This window comes from Hemitrygon akajei, unplaced genomic scaffold, assembly GCF_048418815.1.
Source record: "Hemitrygon akajei unplaced genomic scaffold, sHemAka1.3 Scf000102, whole genome shotgun sequence".
Classification (NCBI taxonomy): Eukaryota; Metazoa; Chordata; class Chondrichthyes; order Myliobatiformes; family Dasyatidae; genus Hemitrygon; species Hemitrygon akajei.
This window is the reverse complement of record NW_027331988.1, coordinates 1,425,632-1,448,132: the sequence shown is the minus strand read 5'-3', so window position 1 is coordinate 1,448,132 and position 22,501 is coordinate 1,425,632. Positions and strand designations below refer to the sequence as shown.

Sequence of the window (22,501 nt, the reverse complement as noted above, 5' to 3'; positions counted from 1 at the left end):
TGAATACACCTTAGCATCTCGTCACAGTTTTTACAGATAGTGAGGTGTGTCAGCACACTTCTCCACCAATGTGGAAATGCAGTTTACTTGTAGTACCAAACTGGCATTCCTGTCTGTAACAAAATGAAACGCGTCTTGTGTCGGAGTGTTTTGCTAATAATGTTCGTGCAACATTATGCTGAGTGATCCTGAGTACCTGACTGCAGACCGCAGTCCCTACACTATAATGGCAGAATATGGCATTAAAGGCAAAACTTTTGGCAGTGCGTAGGATCAGAGGGATCTTGGGGTCCGAGTCCACAGAACACACAAAGCTGCTACAAAGGTTGACTCTGTGGTTAAGATGGCATATAGTGCATTGGCCTTCATCAATTGTGGGATAGAGTTTAAGAGCTGAGAGGTAATGTTGCAGCTATATAGGACACTGGTCGGATCCCACTTGGAGTACTGTGCTCAATTATCGTTGCCTCACTACAGGAACGACATGGAAACCATAGAAAGGGTGCCGAGGAGATTTACAAGGATGTTGTCTGAATTGGGGAGCATGCCTTATGAGAATAGGTTGAGTGAACTCGGCCTTTTCTCCTTGGAGCGATGGAGGATGAGAGGTCGCCTGATAGAGGTGTACAAGATAATGAGAGGCATTGATCGTGTGGACAGTCAGAGGCTTTCCCCAGGGCTGAAATGGCTGGCATGAGAGGGCATAGTTTAAGGTGCTTGGAAGTAGGTACAGAGGAGATGTCAGGGGTAAGATTTTTTTACACAGAGAGAGGTGAGTGCGTGGAATGGACTGCCGGCGGCGGTGGTGGAGGCGGAAACGATACGGTCTTTTAAGAGACTCCTGGATGGTTACATGGAGCTTAGAAAAAGAGGGCTATGGGTAAAGCCTAGGTAGGTCTAAAGTAGGGACATGTTCGGCACAGCTCTGTGGGCCGAGGGGCCCATATTGGGCTGTAGGTTTTCTATGTTTCTACTCAGACGACGGCAAAAGGGTTTGTCCCACCTTCCTTTAATTTGCTCTTACTAATCAATCCCAAATGCCGATTGGCCACTAGTTGATTGGTCACCGATTGCTCTATTGCACTGCCGTGAGCTGCCCCTCGGACAATGAGCCTTATTGAAGTCCCCTCCTCTCCAGATTTCCGATGTCCTGGTTGGCCACTAGTCAAAGCTACCGGACTTACCTCTCAGTGATGGCCATGGCAATGACAGCAACATGACACTGGCAACCGAGTACATTGTCTCGGACAAGACACCTGCCAAATCTAATGCCACTCCCCTTCGCACTACATATGGACTGCCGTCTATGTATGCATATTGACCTGTTGTCCGCACATGTTCATTGATCTCTTTCCCTCTCTGCAATGTGAATACTCCAGTTAAAGCCATCTCCTGCGTGTGTGCTTCTATTTGATATGTAGTTACACAGACACAATGCAGGCTGACATTTGACTACAGAAGTGATGACCATAAGTTTCTCTATTCCTCCAACCCTGAGACAATTTTAGATCTAGATTCTTTGTTGTCCTCACAGTTCCAGTCCAAGAAACACATTTGTGTCTTTCATATTTTGCAAGGGACATGTAAGAAACGGCAAGAAAAAAATACACAGATATAACTGCTACTAAAAATTTTATTGGTGGCTTATTATACAAATGCCCCAAGTGAACATGCTGTACCTATCTGCACGCAATGCAACAAGGACTGCTCACTTGGAATAACTTTACAATTGACTTAAATTGTGGTGCGCCTATCAATATTGTAATGTCATTATGGGTGCAGTAAGAATTAGGCTGAGTGATGACACCTGACAGCTTTACAAACATTTGTGGAATGTAGAAAGGCACCAACCCTATGAATTAATGTATCCTCCAATATAATTTAGGAATTAACCTTCTTACATTGCATAAACAACTGATTAACACATGTTTACAAACTGCATTACATTCCAACAGTTGCTACATTCTCTCATGACTCATGCGGTCCTTTTCGTGGATGCAGACTTCTGGGCAGCATGAGCACAATTCAGATTAGCATCATGCACCGCATCCCACATCAGTAGCAGTTTGAAAGGCTGAAAACGGTGCACTAGCAGTAACTCACGGTAATAGCAAGGATTGAAAGAGTCCTCTTGGGTTGAAGGAACACTGATACCAGCTGCCCTGAATCCACTATGGGAGCGTGGGGCTAGTCCAGCCTTGGCCAGGCACATCCCCAAAAATACATCATCAATGGGGTATAGTTCAAGGTCTTGGGCTATGTGGTAAATGATATGAGCTGTATACACAGACATAAGTATGCCCCCTCCATTAACGTATGGTGGGTAAGACTTGATAGTGGTCACTATTTCTGGCACATAATACTTGCTCGACTTCTGGCGTTTGGGCCCAAACCCATAAATGAGACGGCCCACAAACAGGTGTTGGTGAACCTTCATGCCTAGCAAGTAATCAACCATGTTATCGGTGTTGGCAAAGACATCTTCATCTCCATTGAAGATGAATTTAGCACTGGGGCAAAATTCACAGACCCACTGCAGCAACTTGTATTGTTTGAGGGTGAGGTTGAAAAAGGTATCCAAGAAATCCCATTGTAGGACATCTCTGTGTTCTCTGTTTTCCATTGCTAACAGCTGATTCAATTTCCTACTTTCTTTTTGGTCAGGAGAGACACCAGAGATAAAGACTCTCTTAATTAGGACCCCATTGAATTCGCGTTCTTTGCCCCAGGTCTTCCTTACCACTTCCCGCCGATCCTGGTTGAAAGGGTGAGATTTGATCACCAGGAGCAGGAAGACATTCTGAGATCCTTCTCGACCACCACATTTGTCTGGGACATTTTGAATCATGTTAAATTCTCGACAGTGTTTATACATCAAGAAGTTTTTTATGTGCTCTTTCTCTTGATGAAATGAGGACAGGTGCAACAATGTCCTGTTCGCGTGGCACTTTGGCTTGAGCACTGATTTAGTTGCATCAGCAGTAACAACCTTGGGCAGATCTTTGCGATGAACAGTTTCTGCAACATCATCAGTCTCTCGACGTTTGTCATTATTCCAGAACATGAAGAACAATCCCAGAGTAATCAAAACACCCAGCAGTACTTTCACATAGAATTGCTGATGTCTTCTCATCTTTCACCTGAAATAGAGAAAAAATATGGAGTAATTCAAAGAAAACTTTACATTTACATGATGCTTGAGAAGAATGAGAAGTTTAAACTGTAATGAGGTTCACTAATGCTTTGTAATATTAACCTCAAAATGGTGGTGAGGTAAGGAATAGGCAAGGCCCTACAGAAAGTTTAATTGACCTGAAGCATTCCATCCCAGCAGAAAAACAAATCTACCTATAGGATACCATCTGTCATTAAACTGAAAATCGTATAGTTTCTTTCGGTGCATTAAAGATATATTATTCCAAAGGCTTTATTCCACCTCGCTTCAGAGCTTTCATCACTCCTCTCGGGGCTTAAACTGAGCTGGGCCAGACATAGAGCAATATAGCACAATGCAGGCATTTTGGCCCATGATGTTGCACCAACCTTTTAATCTGCTCCAAGATCAATGTACCCCTACTCTCTCAAATAGCTCTCCATTTTTTTATTTCATTCATGTGTCTATCTGGAAGCCTCTTAAATCTCAGTAATGCATCGACCCTTATCACCACCCAGGCTGTGCATTCCATACACCCACCATTTTCTTTTAAAAATTACTACTTCTGACAATCCCCTAAACTTTTCTCTAATCACCTTAACATTATGCCCCATCTTATTAGTCATTTCTGCTCTGGGAAAATGTTGCTGGCTGTCCACTCTATCTATGCATCTTATCAACTTATACGCCTCTATCAAATCACATCTCCTCCCCCTTTGCTCTAAAGAGGAAGGCCCCATCTCGGTCAACATTCAGTTTAAGTTCACAGGTTATTGATACTATGGAAGATGATCTATTATTGACCATTGATTAGTAACTGAATATATGGCAGTGCAGGGAAGGTAACGTGTTAGTACAGCTACTGAAAGCATCTGATTTTCAGGGCATTTCAACCTGGTCTATGTATGCCTACAATAGGAGAAACAAAGAGAAGTATACTCAAGGACCTTGGCTTTTTGCTTCTATTTTAACCAGAGAAGTGTATTCAAAGTTAAATTAGCAGTGGCCCACCCACCCTGCCATCCATTGGTCAAACCACTTTATGAAAGGCTACAACTAAGGCATAACTAGTCCCAATGGCAAGGCTGATTCCACCCAGACATTCAGTAGTAAGCAATTGTGACAAGACAGCGAAGCCATCGCAGGCCCATATCTATTGAAGGAAAACGGCACCAGCATCACCTATGGCAGGAATTTACGCTTCATGAAGAGCAGTGAACCTTGTAATCCAGGAGCCCAGAGAAAGCACAAGTAACTGATAGCAGAACAAGGCAGATAGATAGCATGATCCACAATGTGTATGAGTAAAACCTTGGATGCCAGGAGCCGTGGAAAGACACCAGTGACTGATAGCAGAACGATGTGTACAAGTAAAACTATTTGCACAGGGATGCAACTTGTGTCACTTTAGAATTATGGAATCCTAGAGTAATGCGATCTAAACAAGCCCTTCGGCTCAACTGGTCCATACCAACCACAGCATCCTCCCTGCTAGTCCCAGTTTTCTAGTTTGGCCCATAACTCTCCAAGCCTCTCCCTTCCATGTACCCGTCCAAATGCCTGTTAAATGTGGCAGTGGAACCCACTTCAACCACTTCCTCTGGTAGCTTCTTCCAGGTATTCACAATCCTCTGTGTACTGAAGTTAACCCATTGATCTCTTTTCAATTTTTTCCCTCCTCTCTTCTATCTGTGACCTCTCATTTCGGACTCTCCAACTCTCCAATAATGACAATCCACCTTATCAATACCCCTTATGATTTTAGACTTCTGAGGTCACCTCTCATTCTCCAAGGAATAAAGGTCCAGCATGGCTAACCTCTGTGTAATCCATGCCCTGTAGTCCAAAGAAACATCCTCCTAAATCTCTTCTGCACCCTCTCCAACTTGGCAGTGTCTTTCCTATAACAGGGTAACCAAAATTGTAGATAATATTCCAAAAGTGGTCTCAACAACAAATTATGTAACTGCAAATAATTCGCCGCTCCTGAACTGTACACCATAACTGATGAAGGCTAGCATGCTAAACGAGTTTTTTCACCATCCTGCCTTTCAGTGAACTGACTTGTCAGCGCCTTGCCATTCATTGTACAAGTTCTACTTCATTTGAATGTCCATCACCTCACAAATAACCATATAACAATTACAGCACGGAAACAGGCCATCTCAGCCCTTCTAGTCCGTGTCGAATGCTTACTCTCACGTAGTCCCACCGACCTGCTCTCAGCCCAGAACCCTCCATTCCTTTCCTCTCCATATACCTATCCAATTTTTTAAAAATAACAATATCGAACCTGCCTCTACCACTTCTACTGGAACCTTGTTCCACACAGCTACTACTCTCCGAGTAAAGAAGTTCCCCTTCGTGTTACCCCTAAACTTTTACTCTCTGTCTCTCAACTCATGTCCTGTTGTTTGAATCTCCCCTACTCTCAATGGAAAAAAGCCTATCCCCGTCAACTCTATCTATCCCCCTCATAATTTTAAATACCTCTATCAAGTCCCCCCTCAACCTTCTACGCTCCAAAGAATAAAGATCTAACTTGTTCAACCTTTCTCTGTTACTTAGGTGCTGAAACCCAGGTAACATTCTAGTAAATCTTCTCTGTACTCTCTCTATTTTGTTGACCTCTTTCCTATAAATCGGCGACCAGAACTGTACGCAATACTCCAAATTTGGCCTCAGCAATGCCTTGTACAATTTTAACATTACACCCCAAGTCGTATACTCAATGCTCTTATTTATAAAAGCCAGCATACCAAAAGCTTTCTTCACCACCCTATCCACGAGATTCCACCTTCAGGGAACTATGTACCATTATTCCCAGATCACTCTGTTCTACTGCATTCCTCAATGCCCTACCATTTAACATGATTGTCTTATTATGAATAGTTCTACCAAAATGTAGCCCCTCACACTTATCAGCATTAAACTCCATCTGCCATCTTTCAGTCTACTCTTCTAAATGGCCTAAATCTCTCTGTAAGCTTTGAAAATCTGCTTCATTATCCACAACGACACCTATCTTAGTATCATCAGCATACTTATTATTCCAATTTACCACCCCATCATCCAGATCATTAATGTATATGACAAATAACACTGGTCCCAGTACAGATCCCCGAGGCGCACCACTAGTCACCGGCTTCCAACGTGACAAACAGTTATCCACCACTACTCTCTGGCATCTCCCATCCAGCCACTGTCGAATCAATTTTACTACTTCAATATTAATACCTAACAGTTGAACCTTCCTAACTAACCAACCGTGTGGAACCTTGGCAAAGGCCTTACTGAACTCCATATAGACAACATCCACTGCTTTACCTTCGTCAACTTTCCTGGTAACCTCTTCAAAAATTCAATAAGATCTGTCAAACATGACCTTCTTCGCACAAATCCATGTTAACTGTTCTATCTAGATAATTATATATACCATCTCTAAGAATACTTTCCATTAATTTACCCACCACTGACGTCAAACTGACTGGCCTATAATTGCTCGGTTTACCCTTAGAACTCTTTTTAAACAATGAAACCACATGAGCAATACGCCAATCCTCCGGCACAACCCCCTTTTCTAATGACATTTGAAATATTTCTGTCAGAGCCCCTGCTATTTCTACGCTAACTTCCCTCAAGGTCCTAGCAGATATCCTGTCAGGTCCCGGAGACTTATCCACTTTTATATTCCTTAATAGTGCCAGTACTTCTTCTTCTTTAAACAGCTAAGGTATTTGTAAAGTAAAGGAGATAGCGGGGTAACACACCGACGGGAGTAACTTAAATAGACCTTTTAGTCAGGAAAGTCATCTGATTGATAAGGTTATTTATTTCCAGTAAGTGAGCACTAATCTGATGGTGAAATATGTTGTATTCTTTTGGACGTGGTTATCTCCAGTTTGCAATCTCCACATAGTTGTTGCCCTTCAGTGTAATGGTCCAATTGTGGACAAATATTTAAGATTGCAGTATGAAGTTGTCTCTGAGATCAGTGCTGTTCCAGGTTGCCGGGGCACAGTTAAATCTGGCGAAAGGGAATGTCCAGTGTTCAAAAGAAAAGATTATTTCAAAATCATAACTTTTCACCAGAGTTCAGAAGTCCCATCCTGACTGCGTCTTTCCTACAAGCCCACAGCGATTTCTGCCCTCAGCTGTCACTGAAGTAAATTGGTCCCAAAGTAAAGAATAATTTCATGCGATGACACCACCCGATCTGAACCAGGATGCGGGTCGCGGTTGCTCCCTGGAGCAGATCGATTTGTCGTGAGATACTGTATGTAATCTTTGTCACCGTCTACTGAGGTGCAAAATTAAGCCTGGATCGAACAGCACATCAGAACCATTGGCTCGAAGGAGTTTTTGTGTCGTTTAGTTCTTGCGCTGTGGAGCAGGGTGTGGAGTTACGTGCTGATGAGTGTGACGTGCAGGCTTATGTGTGTGTTGTCAACTGAACATTACTCTGATTGTGTTCACTTACTGTTTGGTCCCACGGAACTCCGGTGCTCGGATTCGCTGGTAACAGAATCAGGAGCTCAGCACAGAGTAAACACAGAGACTGTAGTGGGTGGGCAACGTTACGATGAGTTAATACGCCCACTTGTGACGGCAGGTTTTCTAGTGTTTCTTGTTATGGTCCGGTCCGGAGCCCCTATTCCGGGTCTTGATCTGGTCCGCGGACTCCTGACTCCGGGTCTTGTAGCCGTCCCTCCTTTCACCCTTGAGCTAATTAGTCACACCTGTGGATCATTCTGGCTTGTTTGGACTCAAGGAGGCGCAACTGTTGCCCATCGGCTGGTAGGTGGATATAAGGGGCTCTGAGACTGAGTCTAGTTGGGGGTCGTCCTGCTCTGAACCTGTTTTGTCCTGCTTCCCTGGTAGGTGCTCGTCCCGCGGTTCCGTTCGGTTTGCCTTGCTCGCGCTGTCCGACTGTCCGACTGTCCATCCCGTTTTGACCTCCTCGTCCTGTGTTGCGCTGGTCGCCCTGTTTTCCCTGTGCAGACCCGTGCGTCATGTTTGTCCTGCTGGTGCTGTTCGCCTGGTCTTCGTTCCTGTTCGCCCCGGCTTGGTGTACCCATCGCTAATCAACTAGTTCTGTGAGTCAGTTTCAGAGTCACCCTGGACTTAGTCCCCTTCCTATCCCTTGCCTCCGTCGGGTAAGCCAGGCCAGATTGCCGTTGCCCGTCGGAGGACTTTGCTTCTTTCTTACCCCTCGCCTCCGTCGGGTAGGTCAGGCCAGATTGCCGTTACCTGGCGGAGGGCTCTGCCACTTTCCTACCCCTCGGTCCCGACGGGTGGTACCCCGCACCTGCCCAGTTTACCGCGTCTTGCCCAGGCCTCTGTGTTCACGCCTGGGAGGCGGCAGTGCCAATGAGTCATCCAAAGGTCTCTGCCCCTTACTTACCCCTCGCCTCCGTCGGGTAGGTCAGGTCAGATTGCCGTTACCTGGCGGAGGACTCTGCCTTGCCATGAACCCCAAGATCCTGCCTTGCCATGAACCCCAAGATCCTGCCTTGCCATGAACCCCAAGATCCTGCCTTGCCAGAATCCTCAGGATCCTCCTGCCTTGCCTGAGCTATCTCTGAACACCAGGATCACCTTTGAATGCCACGTTCCTCACGCCACGGTCACCCCAACTTGTTCTATCCTTTAGTTGTCCCTGTCCTGCCCCTAGTACTTCAGTGCCTGCGTCCTGCATTTGGGTCCATTCCATGTCCCCTTATGACATTTCTACCATTTCAATACTGTCTTTAACATTGAGTGGCTTTGCGGATCCGTCTGATTTTTTTGCAGGAGTGAGTGTGCTATTTTAGCAAAGACAACAAGTATGTGTCAGTGATATTAAAAATTAAACTTTATGAGTTAAATCTCATTGCTGATAACAAATATCGATGTGCACTGTGTTATGCTCCTCCGGTACCTAATAATACGGCCACTGATTGTATATCCATGGTCTTCTACTGCCGTTGCTCATTCAGTCCAATGTTCGACATGTTTCGCGTCCAGTGATGCCTCTCTGCACAGTGCAGTAGTTCGTGATTATTTGAGTTACTGTCTTCCTGGCAGATTGAATCAGTCCGCCTTTAACCACCGATCTCTCTCATTACCAAGGCGATTTTTCTCTCTCAGAATTGCCGCTACCTGATTTTTTTCACAGCATCATTCTCCGCAAACTGAGACTGTTGAACTTGACAATCCCAGGAGTTCAGCAGTTCCTGAGATATTCAAACTGCACCGTCTGGCAACGACAAACATTCCACTCTCAAAATCACTGAGATCACATTTCATCTCCATGGTGATGTTTGTTTGGAGACAGAACGTACCCTGTGCTAAGGAACAGGTCACGGAGTGACCCACTGATAATGCTGTGAGTTTAGTTAATGATTATCACCAGGAGCTGACTGAGCATTAACCAGCGTGTGTTCATTACTTACAGAACCCGTAACACAGCCTCACTGGGACAGGGTGGTAACAGAACCTGGAGCCGCGGTACACGGTAAGAAGCAGTATATACTGATATATAAACATCACAAAGGCAGTCAGCCACTTTTATGAACACGAATGGAATTGATAACGTTGATCGACATTAGAACTGTAGCGAATCGCTTTTAAGTAAATTAATAATTCCTTTCGTCTAATTGAATGCATCGACTTCCTGTGTATTTCCCGCGGGAAACCGGGGCAGTTGACAGTGTTATCGGAAACGCCGCACTTTCAACCCGGCTCCGAATCATCAGCAAAGACTCGGGAGCTGCGAGTTCCCCGCACCTCGGAACTGTCCGCGGGCTACTGCTTGCAGTAACAGGAAGACAGATCCGTCCATACTCGGGGCTTTACCGATCCCCGACCGAGGGAACTGAGGATTCGCTTTGTTTATTCCTTCACTGGCGGGATTGATACTATCTGTCCATCCTAAACGGCATTTCGGTTGGTGGACAAAAGTATGGAAACACCCACACTGGAGATTACAGCCGGGCGGGGGGTGGTCGTGGGGGGAGGCGGTGTAAGGAGTTGATGGTTCCATTATATAGTCGGTTGGTGAGATCTGTTGTGGATCACCGTCTGCAGTGTTGTTTCCCTTCTGTCAGATGTGAGTGGGTAGGTGGGAAACCAGAGGAAGGTTTACCAGACAGATATCTGCCCCTGCGAGTTTTTCTATGAGGAATATGTTGTGATCTTGACTTGTGGTGTTACATAAAACAGGGGAGACATGCTTATATACAGTACAGTTTTTTAAAAAAAAATAACAATGCATTGGATTTTATCCGCGGATATTTAATTTCATTGGCATCTTGCATTCACTGTGACCCACCCAGATCAGACTGTGATCTCGGCGCATCAATCCTGCCTCTCACCTGTAACATCTCACTCATTTGTGTATCACTACACTGCAGGATTACAATATTAAATGAAAGACTCTCCTTCTGCTGAATATTGAGGACGGTGATTACCATGACACACTAGACCCGGAGAGGGAGAGAGAAAAACATCTCGGCTGTCTTCAGCTGGCGGTGCTTGGTTTCAGACCCTCACAAAACAGGAACTATTTAGCCCACGTCCCTGTCAAACTCCGCAGCATACTTTATGTCTCATCGAAGTTCCCATTCATTTTACAAAATTTCCGCAGATACAATCAAGTAAATTGTTATAAAAAAATGTATACAAGCAGGTATACATTCCATCACCAACTACTGCTCTATACATGCTGGAATCTTTCCTGCCACACCCTGGGCTCGTAGCTTGTAACTCTTACCTCACCAGGTGTTGCATTCAACTAAACCTCTGGTAGTTCTACTAACAAAAATAAACAATTCCTGGGAAAACTCAGTGCAGGATAATACTTCACAATGATGTCAAATGTTACAGGAAACTTTACTGATATACTGTACATCATTGAGGTGGGTACACTGGGGCTGGAGAGAGGTTGCTCGAGATGTGAGTGAATGAGGAGATGGAACATTTGGGTGAGGGATCAAGGACAGTCACTGGTGGTCATTCAGCAATACACAGGGACTGAATAAAACGTTAGAAAAAGATTCTAAAATGACAAGCCTAGATCAAACAACAATGACTTTGGCTTAGGCACATTGCCCCTCCCCAAACCTTATCAAAGCGCCATAGAAAGTATCCCATCCGGATACATAACGCCTTCATAAGTCTACCGCTCTACCCTTGACTGCAAGGAACTGCAGGGAAATGTGGGCACAGCTGAGGACATGACAGAAACCAGACTCCCCTCCCTGGACTGTGACTGCACTTCCCATTGCATCAGTAAAGCAGGCAGCATCAAAGATCCTCAAAACCCTCGCTATTCTCTCTTCTCAGCCGGATCGAAGATTTAAAAAAAAAACATTGAAAACACACAGCACCAGGCTCCAGGAAACCGTCCAGGCTGCTGTTGTAAGCACATTGAATGTTCCCCGGTGATAAGTTGGACTCTTGATCTCCCAGTCTAACTCGATGTTCACTGCCCTCTCTCTGTAACCATAAGGATTTGTAACAATATGTTATCACCTCAATGTGCTGTTGTAATGTGCTGTACAAGTTTGAGAAACCCAGATCACTGGAAAAGGCTTATTTGTTGCATTTATTGGGGTTATAAAACCGGAAACATTGGCTGCGCTTCAGCAAGTCGGAACAGTGGCATGGATTCAACAAAAATAAACACAACGATGGCCACCCAAAACGAGAGGCCGTGAGAGATCTGGATCTCTCTGCCTTGTCTGAACGGGCGAAAGATGTATCTACTCAGACTGATGGAGCAGTGTCCCGAAGGTGCGATTACTCGGTTTAACCTTCTCTGTCTGCAAGAACACAACAGGGGGAAGGGCCGCTTCCCGTGCCCTGGAATAATGTAAAACAATTGTAGACACCGGCTATCGATCCAGGTGAAGTTTGGACCCGATGCGGGACTGGGTGACGAAGGTAAAGTTCCCGGGATAAACCTCAATGGATGAGTGCAGTCTCGGTATCACCACCCCATCACGCTCCTAGGACCAGGGCAAGAGGGACTGAGCGGCGGCTCATCTCAGTCGGTTTGTTGTGAAGGTCCCACAACACAGACCGACCCCGGCAGGTTCTGTCCAGCAAGCGCAGGGAGGCCACCAGATCGGGGAAGTTAACCTGGTGCATTACCTTACATCAGACGTCCACACTCGGGACTCACCGATGAGAACTTGTTTTCACGCCCGGACGGTGAACCCTCCCCCGGATTCCCGACTCTGGGGGTGATGGTCGTCTCCCAATCCGGATCCTACAGACGATCCGCCGCCGCCGCCGACCCGCTTCAACACAGAACTGAAGGAAGGCAGGACTGTAATTTATGTCATCAGAGCTGGGGGCGGAGCCTCGGAAACAAGGCAGATCTGCGGTAAAATGGGAGCGGGGAAAAGGTTCACGTGACTTACACATGCATGTACGTCCATGAAATGTTGCAAGGTTTTGAAATTTCCGCCATCAGCTGAGATTCAATCAATAAAGCTTTCTTAAAAAATATGCGAATATATCACAGATCTTGTAGCTATGTTTAGATTGTGACGAGATCCGAAAGATTATTGTAAAGTGGACTGTTCCTTTAAAAGAGAGAGGGGGGAGCGAACAGCTTGTGTGCTAAATCAGCAGCAGGGAGACAGAAAGTCTGTGAGTTGCCTTGGAAACTGAAAGGCGGAACTATGTGATGGACAGCTCGTGTTCAGCACTTGGAGATATATACAAGGTCAGTTGACTTTTTAATCAGACACACACCAGAGACACACAAGACACACCACAGGAGACACACACCAGAGACACACAAGACACACCACAGGAGACACACACCAGAGACACACAAGACACACCACAGGAGACACACACCAGAGACGCACAAGACACACCACAGGAGACACACACCAGAGACGCACAAGACACACCACAGGAGACACACACCAGAGACACACAAGACACACCACAGGAGACACACGACCCCTGAGGCAAGGAGGACACTGGTGAGCTTTGTGTGCCCACGACAAGGGTGGGGTTTTTGCTCGCAGTGTGGACAGAGGGGTGACGGGTCGGGAGCTATCAGTGTGTTTAACCCTGGTCTGGGGTTGATAAATTCACCACAGAAGACGGCAACCCTTTCTTGCGGTCACAGTCGGTGACTGTAAGCTTCGGGAGCAGGAGGAGGACGTGAGGATCGACATCGGCATTGGAAGACAAACCAACACCCTAACTCTCTCTCTCCAACTCTACTCAAACCAAATTCCTGAAATGAACTGATTACTTACCATCCCACCGTGAGACTGTATCACCCAATCACCTGAGCTGGGGAAGCTTATTTACTCACCTGTATATGTGCATAAGCTCTGCTAACATGTTTAATTTATCTCGTTTTATATTCCTTTATTCACGTACTTACTAATAAAATAGAGTTTATAACGGCAGACTCAGACTCCGTGTAGGCCCATTTCTGCTGGCTCTTTAACCCGTTACGGGGTACGTAACAGGCGTCCAAACCCAAAGGCAGTATTCCAAGTTCGGGCTCACCGACCTCGTCAATACCTGCTGCCTCCCGTCTGAGGTGTCTGACTTTGTCTGACTCGGTGGAAAAGGAATGCCGTCTTTTTCAGCCGGATGGTCTTGGTTCAGTGAATAAAGGGTTAACCTAGGTGCCGGTGGAAATTGAGGATTCTCAGTTATTTGTGTTGGACGGTGTTCTAAAAGTTGGTGATGAGTTGAAAGTTGGTGATGCGAATTTTATTGGAAATATGTAGAATGGCTGTTTCTGGATTTTTGAATAAAGAACTTGGGAGGTTTGGACTGGTTTCGCGACCTTTGTCCCTGCTTGCAGGGCAATGGCCTGTAAATTATGTGAATCTCTGTTGAATTTTGTTTTCGCAATAGGAAGTAAACACCTTCAAGGTTGTGGAGTTGTTTTTCACGATTGCAATATAGAGAGAAAGGATTGTTTTGGTTTTGAGAGACCACCTGACTGGGTTACTATGGAGACGAGTAAAGCTGAAAGTCGAAAGATCGGAATGGATGGGTTGTTTGGGAATTTTCATCATGTAAACATGGTCTTTGTAAGCTTAGTAATGTTGCTGGGTTTGGTAAATATTAGGTTGGCACCTATCCAGGGTGAAGTTTATTCAACAATACAGCTAACAAGCAAGCTTGTGTCTGACGACACACGCACAGATACTGATGTGAACCTCACATGCGCAGTAGCCCGAACCCTGTCTAAAAAAGCTGCTGATGCAATTAGATAGATAGATAGATAGATAGATAGATAGATAGATAGATAGATAGATACTTTATTCATCCCCATGGGGAAATTCAACTTTTTTCCAGTGTCCCATACACTTGCTGTAGCAAAACTAATTACATACAATACTTAACTCAGTAAAAAAATATGATATGCATCTAAATCACCGTCTCAAAAAGCATTTAATAGCTTTTAAAAAGTTCTTAAGTCCTGGAGGTAGAATTGTAAAGCCTAATGGCATTGGGGAGTATTGACCTCTTCATCCTGTCTGAGGAGCATTGCATTGATAGTAACCTGTCACTGAAACTGCTTCTCTGTCTCTGGATGGTGCTATGTAGAGGATGTTCAGAGTTATCCATTATTGACCGTAGCCTACTCAGCGCCCTTCGCTCAGCTACCGATGTTAAACTCTCCAGTCCTTTGCCCACGACAGAGCCCGCCTTCCTTACCAGCTTATTAAGACGTGAGGCGTCCCTCTTCTTAATGCTTCCTCCCCAACATGCCACCACAAAGAAGAGGGCGCTCTCCACAACTGACCTATAGAACATCTTCAGCATCTCACTGCAGACATTGAATAACGCCAACCTTCTTAGGAAGTACATTCGACTCTGTGCCTTCCTGCACAAGGCATCTGTGTTGGCAGTCCAGTCAAGCTTCTCGTCTAACTGTACTCCCAGATACTTGTAGGTCTTAACCTGCTCCACACGTTCTCCATTAATGATCACTGGCTCCATATGGGGCCTAGACCTCCTAAAGTCCACCACCATCTCCTTGGTCTGACAGTGGTTTAATTTATGAGAATTTTGTCAGAGACTTTTCTGCCTTCCACATTGCATCAGAATGTGGGTAGTAAGGAGGAGGAGAAAGGTTTGTCCTTGTCCTGGGATGAATTTTTAGCGGAACAAAGTCGAGATTCTGAAATTGCTGCGTTAAGGGAGACAGCTCTCACAGGAGAGGAGGTTCAGAGAGAGTCAGTAGGATATTATCTTAAGGATGGGGTGTTACTGAGAAAGCGGAGATCACCTACTGTGCCTGCAAGTGAGAATTGGGCCATTGAACATCAAGTTGGGGTCCCGAAAGACTACAGGGCTGAGATTGTAAACATGGCTCATAGCATGCCTTTAGGTGGACACTTTGGAGTGAGGAAGACAGTAAACAGCATTATGAAGGAATCCGACTGGCCTAATTTAAGGAAGCATGTTGTGAACATTTGCAGGACTTGCCATACCTGTCAGGCTGCGGGAAAACCTGATCAGGTGATCCCAGCGGCACCACTTAGACCAACACCTGCTTTTGGTGAACCTTTTTCTAGGGTCATAGTGGATTGTGTTGGCCCATTGCCAAGGACTGCAGCTGGTTATGAGTGTATGTTAACCATCATGTGTGCGATGTCTAGGTTCCATGAAGCTGTGCCTCTCGGGAACGTCAAGGCCAAGACTGTGGTAAAAGCACTTATCAAACTTTTCACACTGGTATGTCTACCTAAAGAAATCCAATATGAAGTAACTTTACTTCGAAAACATTCCAGGGGGTAGTTAAAGAATTGAGAGCTAAGCACATTATGTCACCTTTGACCCTACTCAGAGAGCATTGATCAGATCAGAATGTGAGTAGGAGCGGGCTCAGTTACGTTTCCGAATTCAGAGACAGACTTAACAAGGCTTGTGACCTTGTGAAGCAGAATTTACAGCACTCTCAGATAAACATGAAACAGAGGTATGACAGAAGAGCGAGGGAGCAGAGATATCGTGCTGGAGAAAGGGTCCTGATGCTGTTTCCTCTCCTTACCAACCCCCTTCAAGCGAGAGTTAGTGGACCATATGAAATAATTAAGAAAATTGATCCTTTAAATTATGTTATTAGGACTCCTGAGCGATGAAAGGCTACCAAGCTCGTCCACGTAAAAATGATCAAACGTTATCATGACCCCGACCCTGCACCAGTGAGTACGGCCGGTGTGTTTAACCCTGCTCTGGGGTTGATAAATCCACCACAGAAGATGGCATCCCCTTTTCTGTGGTCACAAGTTGGTGACTTTTAAATAGGTTTCGGAAGCAAGGAGGACGACTTGGAGGATCGGCATCGGCACTGGAAGATAAACCAACACTCTAACTCTCTCTCTCCAACTCTACTCAAACCAAATTCCAGAACTGAACTGATTACTTACCATCCCACCGTGAGACTGTATCACCCAATCACCTGAGCTGGGGAAGCTTGGGCACACACACACACACACACACTCACACACACACACACACTCACACACACAAACACACACACACACACACACACACACACACACACACACACACACACACACACAAACACACACACACACACACACGCACGCACACACACACACGCACGCACACACACACACACGCACACACACACACACACACACTCACACACACAAACACACACACACACACAAACACACACACACACACGCACACACACACACACACGCACACACACACACAAACACACACACACACACACACGCACACACACACACGCACACACACACACACACTCACACACGCACACACACACACACACTCACACACACACACACACACACAAACACACACACACACACGCACACACACACACACTCACACACACAAACACACACACACACAAACACACACACACACACACGCACACACACACACACACTCACACACACACACACACACACACACAAACACACACACACACACACACACACACAAACACACACACACACACACACACACACACACACACACACATACATATATATATATAGATAGGTATGCGCACATATAAACTCTGCTAACCTGTTTACTTTATCTCCTTCTATATCACTTTATTCACGTAGTTACTAATAAAATAGAGTTTATAACGGAAGACTCAGACTCCAGGTGAATCTGCTGGTACTTTTTAACCCTGCCGGGTGATTGACTGGGTGAAGGAGGAGGTTAAACGCCGGAGTGGAAACATGAGGAGTGAAGCTGGTAAAAGGAGCCTCCTGAACACATTGCACTACCTGTTTGAGTCTCAGAATCGTGGACTGGCTCAGGCCGCACTGGGATCTGTGGAAACACTTTCATTCAGTGGAATGACACTGACTCCGATTGACTGCGCGGTCCTGTCTCATGTCATCGGACTCTGTGATACAATATAACATTTCGACCTGGGACACTGCCTCATTCAGTGTGAAGGAATCCTGCGGCTGGGACCCGGGCTGCACAAGTGCCAGGAGTTGAGGTAACTTGACTTGTCTCTTCCTTTGAACTGTGAAACCGTTCCATTGTGTTGGTTCAATGTAAAGGAATTTGGATAAAACTGTAGAAAATCAGATTAAGAAGAATTGTGACAAATGCCCAGGGGATCGATCAGTAAATCTCCAAGGCGGGAGGGTTCTGTGGTTCCTTGTGAAGGGATGTTGGAGACTTCATCAGATCAGTGAACAACGGCCATTGGTTTAATGGTAGTAAATCACAGGAATTACCGTGTTTCTCACTGCCTGTGACATTTCCATTGACAATATTCTTTCTCACTGTTACTGACACCCAGACCGACACTGACTGCAGCAGGTGGGTCAGAGATTCACACTCCCTTCCCGGTGAGGGACAAGAGACCGTCAGCAAACTGTCCCAGTGAGAAGGAAAGAAATAGCATTGTGAGATTGTACTCTCCTGCCCTTCCCCATGTGTGACTATCACCAGCAGTCCACCTGTGTGACTGTGCTCACTAACAGATACCCAGAACCCATGCGCGCATCTCCTCTCCCGATTGTGGGACTTAAGTCACACCCACCCCTCCAGAAAAATCGGTTTCTGCGTCATCCGGTCTGTTGGATTAACTTCTCCCATCGCTTTACTGCTGTGGGACCGCTCTTCCCCATCCCCCTTCATCCTGCGGGATCTCTTTTCCCCATCCCCTTGCTCCTCTGTGGTCTCTCTTCCACTTCCCCCTTCCTGCTTTGGGATCTCTCTTCCCCATCCCGTTTCTCCTGTGGGATCTCTCTTCCCCATCTCCTATCCTCATGTGGAATATCTTGTCCGCATTCCCGTCCCACGTTCTTGTTCTGTCTTCCCCTATCTTTTCCTCAGATGTAGTCTTTTCCAATTTATCCCATCGACAGTTCCACATTCATAAATCTTCCTCACTGTGGGCCTGCCCTTTTGACCATTTCACATCAGGAACACTTTTGTAACCATCGGGAAATGAGACAGAACATGAGGAGTTTACAAAATCACATTTGCCGACTAAATTGCTGCATTCGGTGAATAACCTGGATATGGACAGTGAGGGACATTGAGAGTGATGGGAACTCCGAATAGTGATTTACTGAAGTGCTTAACGTTCTTGAACTATCCGAATGAGAGAAATTCCCTCCGATGTACGGTTTGAATCACTTTGTTCTTCAATTTGTCTGTTTGTGTTTAGATTCGGAAAGAATGGACTGGGAGATTCAGGAGTGAAACTGGTGTTTGCGGCTCTGATAAACCCGGAGTGTAAAATACAGCAACTGTGCTAAGTACCAGACTGTGAGAGATTGTGTTTATGGTGACCGTCAGTTCCATAGTAACAAGATGAAAACACTGCGACCGCCTCTGAGAAGATCTTAGAAATTCTGTTCATTAATCAGTTGAATAATTGAAGTGAGCGGGTATTTCGCTGCGCTGATGAACTGCTCTCTGAACTTGGACTGAGTTACCCCATAAATTAACGTGTTTGTGCAGCAACTTAACATCATCAGCATGATTCCAGCGTGTTGAAGTATGTATTCCGAATCGTTGTAATTATATGGATCCAATCCGGCGATGATATAATAAAGGAATTCGGCAACTTTTACCGACCACAGGATGATGAAGCTCCCGGAGATGGTGAGAAGTAAGATCACAGACCTCCTCCTGCTCTCCATCTCCGGGTCACTGCGGTTCTCCGCCTGGTTCAGACCCCTCAGACCCTTACGAACGCGACTGTTCACTAAAATATATCTGACTGTCAGAGCGTTGAACAGTAGTATTAACAGGAAAGGGAGTAATGGCGTTAGAACTGTGGCAAACCAGTCATATCCCACCCACCCGGGATCCGTATAGTAGCCCGGCTTTATAATACAGTCCCAGGGTATATTGTCAATCACTTTCACAGAGTGATATATGAAGAAGTCGGGCACATTTTTAACACAGATCAGGACGCCGGTTGTTGTCAGAACCACAGCCGCAGTTTTCCCGGTGCAATACTTCGCTTTCCGCTTCTGACAACAGATGGCGACAAACCGATCAAATGAAAACATGACGGTGAACCAGACAGAACAGTCAGTGGCTGCCGGTCCCAGGGCACCGATCACACTGCACACGGGGGTGATGTCCAGGAAAGTCCCGGGGAAGTAGTAATAACTGAGCCGCCACAGTATGACATCAAAGATGATGGTTAGTAGATCCGCCGTTGCCATGGCCACCAGATAGCGAGTGGTGCAGGTGGAGAGGCCGCACTTTCCCCGGGACAGGATCACAATCGCCACTAAATTCACTGGGGGAACAGCAAACAGAATGAGTGAATTACTGTCTCACCGATCAGTGGGTCTCAGGGCAGAGACAAGCTGGAAATTGAGAACAATCAAACTGTGCAGACAACTCATTTCTGGGGGTTTAAAAGGAGTAATGCGGGAATCTCAGATCCCTCTCACGAATGTATGCGGAGTGAACGGAGAAGGTACTCGATACTGGAAAAGGAACAGGGTTTGGGAAGGAGGCGTTATCAACGGATCGCCGAGAAATCAATATAAATCTCCCCCCGTCAGGTTTTGGACTGATGTGTAAAACCTGGGTACCTCGGCAACTTTCTCAGCGATGCTGATTACCGCGTTCCTGTCACCTATGTCCTGGCACTCTCACTGTGCAGCGAAGTCCCGCTCCCTCCACCTCTGTCCATCTACAAAGTTCAAAGCAAATTCATTTCCACCGTTCCAATGCCTGCGTCTCCTTCTTGACTCCCCGTTTATCACCCGCACACACCCCCCCCCCCCCCCACCTCTGCTTGGATGGCTTCTTTTAAATTCCGCAACTACCCTTGTCCGGGGTTACTTCACACGCTCTCAACCAATCCGATCAGAAAGTTTCAATTTTCGTTTTTGAGGTTTCTGCTTGACCCGCTGAACTTTAAAGTATTTAGCACGCTAGTGCTTATGTCATCAAAGACAGTGTAGGTACTCCAAAAGATCTGTCTCCTTTGGGGCCGCTCCGAATTCCTTCAGCATTATTCTAAATGTTCCGAAGCACATTGTACAAGAGCGGAGTATCGCGTGCACCTTACCCCATCTGACCCCTAACGGACACCGCTGGGCTTGCTCTTAACTCCTGCTTCACTTCACGGATAACAGGGCGTGGGAATAAACCCTGGTACAAAACACGCACACAGACCCTTACTTGACATATATTCGGAGTCTGACTTACAAATGCAATCGACCACTCTCCCCTGAATCTCAAAGTCCATTCGCTTCCCGCGTTCCCTTCAAATTTGCAGGTATTTCTTTAATCAGAGCACAATAACTTGAATTTTGAATTTAAAGCACGTCGCTCTAATGAAACGGTACAAAACCAAATAACCGTAAAGGTGGCGAGCGCGCTGGATTATCGGGGTTTACTTGACAGCGGCTTTGCATTGATAAATCAAAACTGCCTGCTATGAATCTACAAAATGAATCCATCTACCCGATCTTCCTCTCTACGGACGCTTCAGCTGCCGGTTTAATTCCAACAGAAGCCATGAATTAAAAAGGAAGGGAACCTCTGAACGAAAGCAGAGATTGGTCGCAATGTTTGCACCGCACTCTCTGACACTCCGACATCACAGCGCTGTCGGTCACTGAACGAGTCCACGGACCGCGCACACAAAACTTAAAATGTTAATTTGCTTGTGTTCTTACCAGGAACACCGATCACGGCAATGACCAAGTACCATATCTTCCTCACACGGTAAAAGGTTTCACGCATGCTGTCTGAGATTCACCCTGTCTTCTAGCTGTCCGCGATCTCGCTGGAGAAACTCTGAGCTGACGAATCTCCACGCTCTTTCATTTATACTCGCTCCATCACACGAACTATTTAATATCACACAAGGCTGACGTGTTTTCCAAAAACTGGGGTTAAAATAAACATGATGCCATTCAAGTAAACTCCCAATTGTGATGAGGTATGAATAGCTTGACACGAAATTACAACATGACAAAGATGAAGAAATGTCGATTGGAGAAGTCAGTGAATGTTGATGTGAAACACTCTCAGACTCATCTCTCGGTTTCATGATTGTTATTGTTGATCTTGACCCCTCTTCCTTCCCTTTTCCTTGGATCCACTCTCCTCTCCTATCAGCTTCCTTCTTCTGCAGCCTTTTGCGTTGTTCACCTATCATCACCCAGACTGTTATTTCGCCAACCTGGCAACACCCATTCCCTTCTAGCTTGTCCTTTCCTCTCCTCAAGAGGTTCTTATTCTGCCATCTTCCTCCTTCCTTTCTACCCCCTGATGAAGGGTCTTGGCCCGAGACGTCGTCTGTTTGTTCATTTGCATAGATGCTGCCTGACCTGCGGAGATACCAACAGCGTTTTATATGTGAATACAATTGATATACATGCAGTCTTTTGTGTAGTAAACCAGCGGCCACCAATGCTCGCACCGGTATGAAACAAAGTAATTCAACCGCCGTACACATGACCCTCAAATTTGTGTATATGTTTAAACCGACATAGCATCTGCATTCATAACAATTGTAACAACAATTGGTTTGCAGATGCTCTGAATTGCTAGCGTTTTTGATAGTGTTGTAGACAATGGCATTTGCCTATTTGACTCTTCCATTGTAAACACAACACAACATTGTTTATTCTGTTTTTATGTTCCTAATATGGCACCTCGGTTTACTTATGTATTGAATGGTCTGAACAGAATGGCTCATGAGAAGAGCCCTTCGCTCAATGGGTCGGCGGTTGTGGGATTAAATTGGTCATTTTGTCAGCTAGTCAGCGAAGGGCAGACAGGGGTCAAAATTGAGGTACGAGTTTACCTTCCATGGGTGAGTGTGGCTGGGATATTCACATAGTGTGACGG

The 22,501-nt window shown here is 45.7% G+C and overlaps 1 long non-coding RNA gene and 1 pseudogene across 1 annotated transcript; one reads left to right on the top strand and one right to left on the bottom strand.

The window, feature by feature from the left end:
* Positions 1-1,538: 1,538 nt before the first annotated feature.
* Positions 1,539-12,446, bottom strand: LOC140723164 (N-acetyllactosaminide beta-1,3-N-acetylglucosaminyltransferase 3 pseudogene; annotated as a pseudogene).
* On the top strand, positions 7,922-19,121 carry LOC140723165 (uncharacterized). Its single transcript, XR_012097826.1, has 4 exons — positions 7,922-8,031; positions 9,591-9,650; positions 17,263-17,651; positions 18,837-19,121. It is a non-coding gene; the product is annotated as an uncharacterized lncRNA (long non-coding RNA).
* Positions 19,122-22,501: the final 3,380 nt, after the last annotated feature.